The sequence below is a fragment of the Mesoplodon bidens genome (assembly GCF_964165515.1).
Source record: "Mesoplodon bidens genome assembly, chromosome: 4".
In the NCBI taxonomy this organism is placed as follows: Eukaryota; Metazoa; Chordata; class Mammalia; order Artiodactyla; family Ziphiidae; genus Mesoplodon; species Mesoplodon bidens.
This window is the reverse complement of record NC_138160.1, coordinates 135,127,413-135,139,544: the sequence shown is the minus strand read 5'-3', so window position 1 is coordinate 135,139,544 and position 12,132 is coordinate 135,127,413.

Genomic DNA, 12,132 nt, shown 5'->3' with positions numbered 1-12,132 from the left:
TTGTCAGTAGCTCCTCTCTGACTTCTCTCCATTACCTCTTGTCTCTTTTGGTCAAAAATAGTATGCCAGCTTTTGAAAGAGACATCCATTGTCTTTTTGGCCTTTTCAATTTTGCATGATTAAAATATTTTGGCAGTTTTCCACACTTGATGAGGGATCAAATTGCTTCTGTTCTTCTCACCCTGAAGAGGCTTCAGAGGAGGAGAGTATATGGGGTCAAAAGAGAAAAATGCCCCAAATTAGAGTTTTGTTATACCAGCCAGTCCCTGCAGGTGTTAGAATGATCTAGGTCTAGATCTGAGCTTTGGTCTTAGTAAGTTACTTGTCTCTGAGCTTTACCTTACCTCATTGGTAAGATGTGCTTTGTCCCCTACCCCTGCTCCAATGTGGGTTACCTGGTAATCGTTTTAATATGGGTGAAGGGCTTCTACTGCTTTCAAATATAAAAGGAAAGCCAGTTACATCTGTGAAGATTCGATTAGCTGTATCTGAAATACAAAAATACAAAACAGTGGCTTAAATAAGATAGCCATTTGTGTGTTTCTTCTGTAAAGTCCAGTGCTGATGGGGTGGCTGTATAGTCATCTGAGATTCAGGCTGCTTCCAGCTTTCTGTTCCTGCCTCCCTAGCATGGAGCCCCATCCTCATGATGGAAAAAGCTGCAGTCATCACATTGATATTCTGAGCACATGGGTGATGGGGGTGAGGGGAACACATCCTTTCCCTTTATAGTCTCTCCTCCCAAACTGCACAAAATCTATTTACAACCCATTGGGTTGTGGCATAGTCACATGGTCACACTCAGCTGCTAAAGAGGCTGGGAATAATAATTCTTATTCTGTATATGCTGGCCTGAAATCCAGTTCTATAATTAATGGAAGAAGTGGGGAACTGATGTGGAGACAACTAATACCATTCCTCTGGTATGAGATGCAGAATAGTCCTGTGTCTAAGGTCACACAGGGTATTAGTTACAGTTCTCTAGAGAAACAACAAATAGGATGTGTGTGTGTGTGTGTGTATGTGTGTGTGTGTAAAGAGAGATTGATTTATTATAGGAATTGGCTCATGCAGTTATGGAAGCTGAGAAGTCCCACAATCTGCCTGTGTAAGCTGTAGAACCACAAAACACAATGGTATAATTCAGTCCAAATCCAAGCATCTGAGAATTGGTGGTGGTGGGGCAGTGGTATAAATCCTAATGTGAGTCCAAAAGCCTGAGAACTAGGAGTACAGATGTCAGAAAGCAAGAGAAGATGGATGTCTCATTTCAAGCAGAGAGAGCAAATTTGCATTTCCTCTGCTTTTTTGTGCTATTGGATGGCTTGGATGATGCTTACCTACGCTGGAAGGGGTGATGGGTTGGATGATGTTCACCTTCATTGGTGAGGGAGGTCTTCTTCACTCTGTCAACTGATTTAAATGCTAATCTCTTCCGGAGACACCCTCACAGATAAACACAGAAATGATATTTTACCAGCTATCTGGGCATCCCCAATCAAGCTGACACATAAAATTAACCATCACACACAAGTAATTAACAGTTGGGCTGAAACTGGATTCCAGTTTTTCCCTCCCTCTCTCCTTTCCTCTTGTTTCTTTCACACACACACAAAACTATTAAATTGAATTTAACAAGAATTTAATAGATAGAAATGAAAGTGAGCTTGAAGTTAATGACTTTTAGATAAACATTTCTTCCTCAAAGTGTATAATGAGAATAATAATGTACCTTTCTTGTAGCTCTGTTGCATGGAGTCCATGAGACATGTATAAAGCACCTTGATCAATACCTATTTCATACTAGGGTGTGAGCTACCTATGATGATGCCAATGTAAAAACCTAATAAAGTGTTCAAGCACCAGATTTATCATTTTTGTCAAAATATAAATCTTGGAAATCAGGCACTGTGTCTTACTCATATAGGATCGTCGATGACTAGCATAGTGGCTCCCTTCTAGAACTTGATCTCTATTTGTTTAGAATTGTTGAATGTTAAGAAAAATGAGGTACAACATTAAACAGTTTGGACTCATTATTTTTTCAAACTCATATTTGAATTATATCCAATATTTATTGACTCGTGTCCTTCTCTCAAAATATAATTAGTTCCTTTTCAATACATTTTATAATATTTTAAATGTTTCCACTAAGATTTATAATATTTCTATTAAGATTTCTAATATTTCTATTCTATTTCCCAATCCTAATTCCCAGTGTTATTTTTATTAGTACTATGTTTAAATTGGTTCAGTACTCACCCCAAGTTTTTTCATCTGAGCTGCTGCATAGCCAAGGTCTCTATTTTGATTTCTGTCTTGATTGGCTGGATTTCATCATTCCATCAGAAACAATTTTTTTTTTCCATGAGAAGGAGCCATAGATGATCAGAGTCTCTGAGTTCTTTTTTCTGCCTCCAAGTTTGAAATTTTTTGTTGTTTTTGTTGTTCTTCAAGTTTAGTTGTTTAACCATGGTAGGCTTTGGTGTCCATCAGCTCTTTCAGGTTTCCTGGAACATGGTATATCCTGTCAATCTGTACTTTTCCTGTTTCTTTAATTTCATTAAACAATTCTTACTGGTACATAGTTAAATGATTTGTGTTCCATTTGTAGGATTTGCTACTTGTGTTAGTTTTCTGGCACAGCTATAACAATAACAAAGTACCACAAACTGAGTGGTTTAAAACAACAGAAATTTATTCTCTCACAGTTCTGAAGGCTACTAGTTCAAAATCAGGATCTTGGCGGTGTTGAATGTCCCTGAGGGTTCTGAGGGAAGCTGTTCCCTTCCTCCTCTCCTAGCTTCTGGTGAAGACTGACAGTCCCTGGTGCTCCTTGGTTTGTAGGTGCAGTGTTCCAGTCCCTGCTTCCATGTTCCCTTGGCTGTCTTCCCGTGTGTCTCTCTGTCTTCACATGGCCATCTCTTCCTAGTGTCCCTGTTTTCTCATACAAGGACAAGTCACATTGGATTAGGTTCCACCTAATGTATGTGACCTCATTTTAACTTGACTATGTCTGCAAAGACCCTGTTTGCAAGTAAATTCACATTCATAGGTACTAGGGGTTAGGACTTTAATATATCTTTTTTGGGAACACAGTTCAACCCACAACACTGCTTCAGAGATTTTCTCTCTTTAGAATATAAAAGCATGGCGGAGGGATAAATTGGGAGATTGGGATTGACATATACACACTACTATATATAAAACAGATAACTAATAAAAACCTACTGCATAGAATAGGGAACTCTTCTCAATACTCTCTAATGACCTATATGGGAAAAGAATCTAAAAAAGAGTGGATATATGTATATGTAAAACTGATTCACTTTACTGTACAACAGAAACTAACACAACATTGTAAATCAACTATACTCCAATAAAAAAAAGAATATAAAAACCTCCTCTTGTATATCTAATATCTGTTCTTCATAACTTTGTTTCCCTGCCCCCATATCTACTGTGATTATCTTAAGTCTTTCTTCTGTGTCCTGAATTTCACTTTCAATTTTATCTATTCTGTTTCTCATTGTTTCTAATTTATTCATTAGTTCTAAAACGGTATTATTTTAGTTTGGTTGTTAATTTCTTTCCTTAGGTTTACCATATCCCTTTATATTTAATTCTGTAGATTTATTGGCTAGACTTTGAGAGGTTTTATTTTCTGTTTATTGCTTTCAAATAATCCTGTTCTCATTAATCTTTTCTATTTGACAAAGGACTTGGGAATGATCCTTGGGCATGTTTTCTATGAAACTGAGATATTAATCTTTTTAACTTCTTTTTCATGCCGTATTTTCTTGGGTATTTTCAAGTTAAAACCTCGCTCCTTTTTGCATTACTCCTGCTTAAGAGAGCTGCTCTGTAGACTACCTACCTCCTCTGACAGCCTGAGAGAATTCTCCTCGCCCTCTTTCCACCATTACCTGAGACTTGACTTATCCTCCAGCTATATATGGAGGACTCAGGTGCTGTGTTCCACCACAACCTCTACCTCATTCTGTGGGTGTGATGGGGGAAGGGTTCAGCTGGGGGGTGGGTGCAGTCTTTCTTAGAGGACCTGGTTTCTATTCCTTTTTCTTAAATTTCATTTTCTGTCCTGTGCCTGGGATTGCTCCACTTAAAGAAGCATAGGGTGATACCTTCTAGATGGTTCCTGCAATTCAGCATGGAGTCCAGTAGCCTATGATTCTGCAGAAGTGGGTCATGGGACTATTCCCTTCCTTTTCGTTTCTCCTCAACCAGGTCATTTCTTAGAATTGATACTTCCTTGAGGTCAAAAGAGACAAAAAGGATACCATTCTCCCTGCATTTCTTGTCCAATTTGGGAGTATTGAGGGACATTCTCAGGACTTTTAGTACTCTCTGGGGATAAGATAGGAGCTATTCTCCTTTGTTCTGACTTGTGGAGATTATGGTATTTGATTTCCTTGTTTGGTTTTGGCTGATTTCAGTATTGTTCTTTTTCTTGATTTTGTTGTTTCTGAGAGGAGGGAGATGCTACAAATCAGTTCCCTCTATCTGTACCTGATTATGTGTCTTGAGCCTTTCAGTTATGCCACGATACCAGCTGGTGATTTTTCCTCTAATAAAAAGGCAAGAACCTTAGATATTCTTTGTAATTTGCATTAAGTTGTCCTACATTTCTCACCAGTGCTATTATTCTGAAGTCCGATTTAGAGTATTACATCAAGATGTCAGCTTATGTTATGAATGGAAGACCAGGTTGCTGGTCTTCCCCCCCCACCGCCAAAGGCTTTAGATGTGAAATAATAATTATTAAAATACATTTTCCACTTATTTCTCTTTCATTTAGCAGTCAGACTAAGTGTCACCAAAGGTTATATTTTAGATCTTGCTGATTTTGAAACTCTGGTAACTATTAGCCCATTTGAAATGAAAGAAGATCTCAAAATGTGTTTCTCCTGCCAATTCTGCCTCAGCCCTCCCTGCTGTGGTAACCTCATTATTATTCAAAATGGAAGGATTTGGGGCTGTTCTGGGAGGTTCACAAGTCTAACAGATTCCCTGTCCTTATAATCTTAGATATTTATTATTTACTTTTCAGCACCTAGAAGACTAATTAATAAATCAAAGAAATCATTATAGAAGAGTTCAGGGTATTTGAGATTTTACCTCCTGGGAAGTAATTCTTGCATTTTCAAAAGCAGTGTAAGCATTTCAAAAGCATTGTAAGCATTCCATTTTGTAAGAGAAATACATTGTTGAATACAAATGCTTTTGATATAATGGATATAGTTAAGCCAAACCAAGATTTAGTCAGATCCCCAACAGAAGTGTTTAGAAAACAAAACAGTACATGCTATGTTTTTGTTTTATTGTCATGAGCTGCTGGTGGTCTTCTGCTTCCTGTGTTTCTAGGACCTGAAGAGGGTTCTGTCTTAGCCTGAGGACCCAGCCCTCCTTAGGAATTTTAGGGCATGGAACGCGAGCTGGTTAACAGACCACTGGGTGTCAGTATTGTCTTTTCATATCCTAGCAAGACCCAAATTGGGTTGTCTTGTCCTTGTCAGAGGCTTTTTGCTTTGTTGGAATATAGGAGCACTTTCTGTCCATGACAGGAAGGACCACCTAGTCCAACCAGCTTATTGCACAGATAGAGTCAGAGAGAAGGGATAGCTGATTCCCATTCAGGATGGTTTCCCCCACCCAAGGCTTCCCACACTCTCTCAAACTTAAATGTCCATAGGGCTAGGCAGATAAGAGTCATGTGGATTCACATTTGCCTAAACAAGAAGCAATGCTCTCTTCTTCCCCTTAGAAATACACCATTTTCCATTTTTCTTGAACAGTCCGTTTGGTGTATATCTGGTTTTACACCAGATAGAGAGAGGGACTACCCTGGTGGTCCAGTTGTTAAGACTCTGGGCTTCCAAAGCAGGGGGCATGGGTTCAATCCCTGGTCAGGAACAAAGATCCCACAAGTTGCATGGTGCAGCCAAAAAAAAATACGTTGATAGAGAAAAATTTACTTCTGCTTTAAAACAACAGCAACAATAAAAAGGCTGCACAAGCATGATGAAGCATGTTTTCCCTTGGCGACATGTAAGGGAAACAATGGGAAAAGTATAAAGGGGCAGTGGTGTTACATACCAGCAAGGTGATGCAGTCCTAGCATAGGCAGATCTTTAGATTTTTCAAGAGAAATTGTAAATCTGAGTTTTTATGTAAATTTTTCTCATTCATGTAAGTTGGCTCAAACTTAAAGGAAAAAAAAGCCATTTGTGGGCTAGATATGGGACTTGTAGAATAACAGGCTAAAATCTCTGAACGAAAACTTAAATGTTTTCTCTTCTGACTTGAAATCTTTTGCCATCATATTCCAGTCTGGGCTAATTGTTTAGCTCCAGCAGAATGAGGGAAGGTCCTTCAGGAGATGCATAAGGTTTACCTGTCTTTTGGGACTGTATCCATTTTTTATTCCAAGGAGAAGGATATGTTCTGTGCAGCTGTTGGAGAGGATGGTATAGACCAGAAACATTAAATATCCAGACTTAACTTCGCTTGATCACTAGGAAAGGTTGGGGAAATTTGATGACTACCAAATTATCAGTGCTGCGTAATTTTCTGTTGTGAATGTGCTAGAGCAGGAACCATGGGAGGGAAAGTATCTAGGGGTCTCTCCAACCCTGAGGATTTACCCCTTCTATAGATGGAGTGTGGAGAAGATAAGGGACCTGTTCTCAGGCTCATAGAGATGGTACAGGCTTTAGAGACAGTAGACTCTAGACAGTTTCACTGGACACATCAGGAAGGGGGAGCACAGATACGGCAGTGCCTACTCCAAATCACACAGCTGGTAGCAGAGGACTCCTGATTCCAGCTCTCTTAAATCCTCGCTGGGAGGTGGTGAGGAAGAGCATACAGCCCAGCCATTGGACAGCCCATTCGGCCATGTGCAAATATTCTTGGTCAAGAGTATCAGGAGGCAAAAGAGAATAGTCGGGCTTCCCTGGTGGTGCAGTGGTTGAGAGTCCGCCTGCCAATGCAGGGGACACGGGTTCATGCCGCGGAGCGGCTGGGTCCGTGAGCCATGGCCCCTGAGCCTGCACGTCTGGAGCCTGTGCCCTGCCACGGGAGAGGCCACCACAGTGAGAGGCCCGCGTACCGCAAAAAAAAAAAAAAAAAAAGAGAATAGTCATATGAAGGAGGAATTAGGCTCTGAGAGAGCCTGTTTATATCTAGGTAGAATACTTATATCTAGAAAAGGATAGACTCTGAAATAAATACCCAGGAAGCTGATTGCTTCATTATTAAAAAAAAAAAAACATTTAAATTTGGAAATCAACTGATTTTTAGTGTTCACCACCTGCATTTCTCTGGTGTATTGTTATTTATTTAGAGTTTTACTGGAGTCAGTAAAGGAGGAAAATACTTCATTACCATAATAATCTGCTGGAAAAATAACATTAATTATAAAGGAGGATGCACAGATGATACATGGATTTAATTTGCAGCAAGAAGAACTTAAGTTAGATGCAATGTGAAACTTCTTGACTGGAAGGTTTTAAGATTAGAATGTGTTCTTGGCAGAGATTATGGGATCTTTTAAAACCCTATTATTGGAGCTATCATAGTTCAAGCAAACTGTCTCTCCTGGTACAATTTTAGCTTTCTAAAACATCAGTATAATGATATATATTGATAATACTTTCTTAAAAACTTATTTTCCTTTTTTTTTTTTTTTGCTGTATGCGGGCCCCTCACTGTTGTGGCCTCTCCCGTCGCGGAGCACAGGCTCCGGAAGCGCAGCCCCAGTGGCCATGGCTCACGGACCCAGCCGCTCCGTGGCATGTGGGATCCTCCCGGACTGGGGCACGAACCCGCGTCCCCTGCATCGGCAGGTGGACTCCCAACCACTGCGCCACCAGGGAAGCCCCTTATTTTCCTTTTTAACTGTTACTTCCAGGGTTTGGTACACCAGTCACTTCATAATGTGATCTAAGATAATTTTTCTTATCTGGAAATAATCTAATTTTTAAAATTGGAAACAATGTAAAGAACTACCTGTGGTCAAATAAGATTAGGAAATGCTAAATGTGCCTTTCTGATGGAGAATCACAAAGCACATATGAAAGTTTTTGAAAAATCCTGAAGTTAAGAAAGCTGTACCAGGCACTCGATGAGACACACTTGGAAACTGCCCCCTCTTTACCTCCCATCACTTCATGCAGGTTGTGTTTGAGTCCTACTGAACTTTCCCTCAGATAAATATTCATCTTTTCCCTCGTTGCCTTGGCTGATAAACTTCTACTCATTGTTTTAAGTCCAACTCAAGTGCCAGTTGTATTATTTTCCTCTTTGAAGCTTTTCCAAACTCCCATGAAAAGGGTTAGATACTTCTTTCCATGGTTACATTAGCCTTTGTCGATAGCGTGCTTATCACACTTATCACGTGGAATTACAATATTCAGGCTGCTTCCCTCTGTAACCTTATCTTGCTAAGCTTGGACTCCCTGGTGCCCAGCACAGAGCCCGCCAATACATGATGCATAATACATGTTTGCTAAATGGATGATCATCAGCCTAGGTCCAGGAACCAAAGCCAGGAAGTGGGATAGTATTTATCTTAATCATCTTTGCTTCTCTGTGAACATGGCCTAGATGGTTAGGGAAGGAGATGTTGCTGAGTGCTTCATGCGTGCCAGGTGCTGTGTTAGGCATTTTCAGGTAAGGACCAAACATTTCTGGCGTATTCATTTGCTTCTGCGTCCTTAGTGTAGTCATATTAGGGACAGGTAAAATTGGAGGACGAGCTTAATTTTATGGCGTTAGTCAAAAGTCGGGTGAGCCCGTGGGTATGTTAACCATTTGTGGATATCTTCAGGCCAGAAGATGAGGTCAAAATGCCTCTACCTGCCTCTCTGACCTTCTATTCACACGGCTGCCACCAGACCCACCCAGTGGATAGATCCTGCATCTGTCACCTGCATTAGTGCAGTTGGTGTCAACTCTTCTCCCACTCTTATACTCCCCCACCCATTGTCCATGTAGCTTCCCACTGTGCTTCCATCACAATGGCCTCAATTCTGGTCCCTGAGCACCACCCAGTTCTTCCCAGCCCCAGGGCCTTTTCACTAACTGTTGCCTCTGCTGGGAGAGCATCTCTCCCAGATCTTCACCAGGTGGTTCCTTGTCACCCTTCAGTTCTCAGCTCACATACATAATATCTCCTCAGACAGACCTCCTGTCTTGGGTTCCCTTCCAAACACCCTGAGACAAAAAGCAAATGGCAGTAGTTTATTTGGGAGCTACAGGGAACGTGGGCAGGGAAGGAGGGCAGTGACACGGGGAAGGGAAGGCAGCCAATAGAGTGCACCAGCTCCCACAGAGGACAACGGAGTTTAATCCCGTGGGAAGCTCTGGGAAAAGTGTAAAATGCACAGCTCAGTGTTGAGGGATCTGGACACGTATACACCCATTCCCCTCAGGCATGGCAGGGGACCCTGGGGGTAAGGTGGGGACACTTCTGGCTTGCCCCTTGTTATGCAGACAGAGCATGGAAATAGTGGAAATTCTGGCTGTTAGAAGCAATCCTGAAGAGTAGTTTTCAAACTTCAGTGTGCTCACAAACCCTGGGTATCTTGTTAAAATATGGATTGATTCAGGAGTTCTGGGGTGAGGCCTGAGATTCTGCCTCTCTAAGAAGTTCTCAGATGATGCCGCAGGGGTATTCTGAGGACCACTGGTGGGGAGGAAGCATCCCAAGCACCTTGCAAGGGGAAGTCAGGGGCAGGAGGGCCCATGCTGCTCTCTACCACGCCTTCCTCCACACCCACGTTCTCTCAGTGTATCTCTCCTTTGTGGCACCAAGCACAGCCTGAAATGACAGTGTCTGTGGTTTGGGTGATTTGTTCACGACTGGTCTTCCTGTTAGAACGGAAGCTCCGCGAAGGCTTCTCTGTCCTGTTGGGTGTTGTTTCCTCAGGCATTAACCCTGTGCCCAGTCAATGTGGAAGAGTGCTCAGTCAATATTTACTGAATGATTCAGTAACTTTTCATAAATGATATTCTCATCAAAAACCTATTTTGGGGGCATATTTGTATATGAGAAAGGTTAGGACCTCATCTCCTGAAAAATTTTCCATGATTAACACAAATCATGCAACAAGTTCCAAGCATCATTCTCAGTTATTCTTTCTGCAGGTTTTTTTTTTCTTCTTCTTTTAGGGAAGTGTGAAAGTTCCTTATCCAGCTGTTCAGGGTGCTCTCTGGCTTGTTGTAATGTGACTGTCATTGCATTCCCTTTCTGACTTGGTGGTTTCCCGGCCACGAGCCCCTTACCCTACACCCCAACCTCTTGTCCGGTTAGTCACTTCTAGGATCTTATGTACAAAATTTTGATACAACAAAGCTATTTGGAGGAATCAAATGAGATAATGTATGTAAAACTCTTGGCCCATAACTAGGACCAACTACATCTTACAAAGCTCTGGTTTATCAGCTGTGTGATCTTAGTTACATTATTCACCTCTTCAGTCCCATCGTCCTCCTCCATAAAATGGGGAAAGGAATGGTAACGATCAAACTTTATTCACATGAATATCCATTTAATCTAGCATAGTTTATTAAAGGACCATCCTTTCTTTACTGCATTGCAGGGATACTTTTGTCCTCTGTTACAAGTCTAGTGACCAAAACGTGTGTGGGTCTATCTAAGAATTCTCCTTACTTTCTGTGCTTTGTATGTATATTCTTGTGCCAATTCCACACTTAAATTACTAATACTTTAAATAAATCTTGGTGCCTAGTAGTGTCAGATCTCCAACTTTGTTCTTTTTGTTTGAGTTTATCTTGGCCCTTTGCATTTTCGTGTGTATTAGACTCAGTTTGTCAATTTCTTGAAAAAAGAAATGAAACTTGCTGGCATTTTGTTAGGGATTGCATTGACTCTATAGGTAAATTTGAGAGGAAGTGATGTCTTTACTACATTTAAGCTTCTAATCCATGAACATGCTATATCCTTTCATTTATTTTTATCTTTTAAAATTTCTCTTAGTAATATTTATAGTTTTCTGTGCATAAGACTTGTATATTTGTAGTTAAAATTTTCCCATACATATGATTATTTTTGCTGTTGTTATAAATAGTAATATAATTATATTTTATTTACATTTTATATAACTGGGTTTTGCTTGCATGAAACATACAATTGAATTTTTTATATTGACCTTGTATTCAGTGATCTTGCTAAATCTACTTAGTAATTCTATTAGTTTATAGATTCTTTCGGATATTTTATACACACAACTATGATGTTTGACATAATTTTAGTTCTTCACTTCTACAGCCCGTGCTGTTTATTTCTTTTATATGCCTTATTTCATTAGTCAGGACTTCTTTACAATGTTGACTAGGAGTAGTGATAGCTGGCATCCTTGTATCTTTCTACACAGCTAGGGAAATCTCTCAGAATTCTATCATTAATTAAGATAGTAGACATAATAGCAAATCAAGGAAGTTTCCTATTATTCCTAGCTTACAAAAGTTTTAAAAACTTATGAATGAGACATTTTTCATAGAATTAGAATAAATAATTCTAAAATTTGTATGGAAACACAAAAGACCCCAAATATACAAAACAGTCCTGAGAAAGAGCAAAGCTAGAGGTATCATGCTCCTTGATTTCAAGCTATCCTACAAAGCTATAGTAATCAAAATAGTATAGTAATGGCACAAAAACAGACACATAGATCAATGGAACAGACTAGAGAGCCTGTAAATAAACCCATGCTTATATGGCCAATTAATCTATGACAAAGGAGGCAAGGATATACAACGGGGAAAAGACAGTCTCTTCAATAAATGGTGTTGGGAAAACTGGACAGCTACATACAAAATAGTCAAACTGGACTACTTTCTCACACCATATACAAAAATAAACTCAAAATGGATTAAAGACTTAAATGTAAGACCTGAAATCATAAAGCTCCTAGAAAAAAAAATAGGCAGTATGCTCTTTGACATGAATCTTGGCAATGTTTTTTTGGATATGTCTCTTCAAATAAGGGAAATAAAAGCAAAAATAAAGAAACAAGACTACATGAAACTATAAAGCTTTTGCACAGCATAGGAAAGTATCAACAAAAGGAAAAGGCAACCTACTGAATG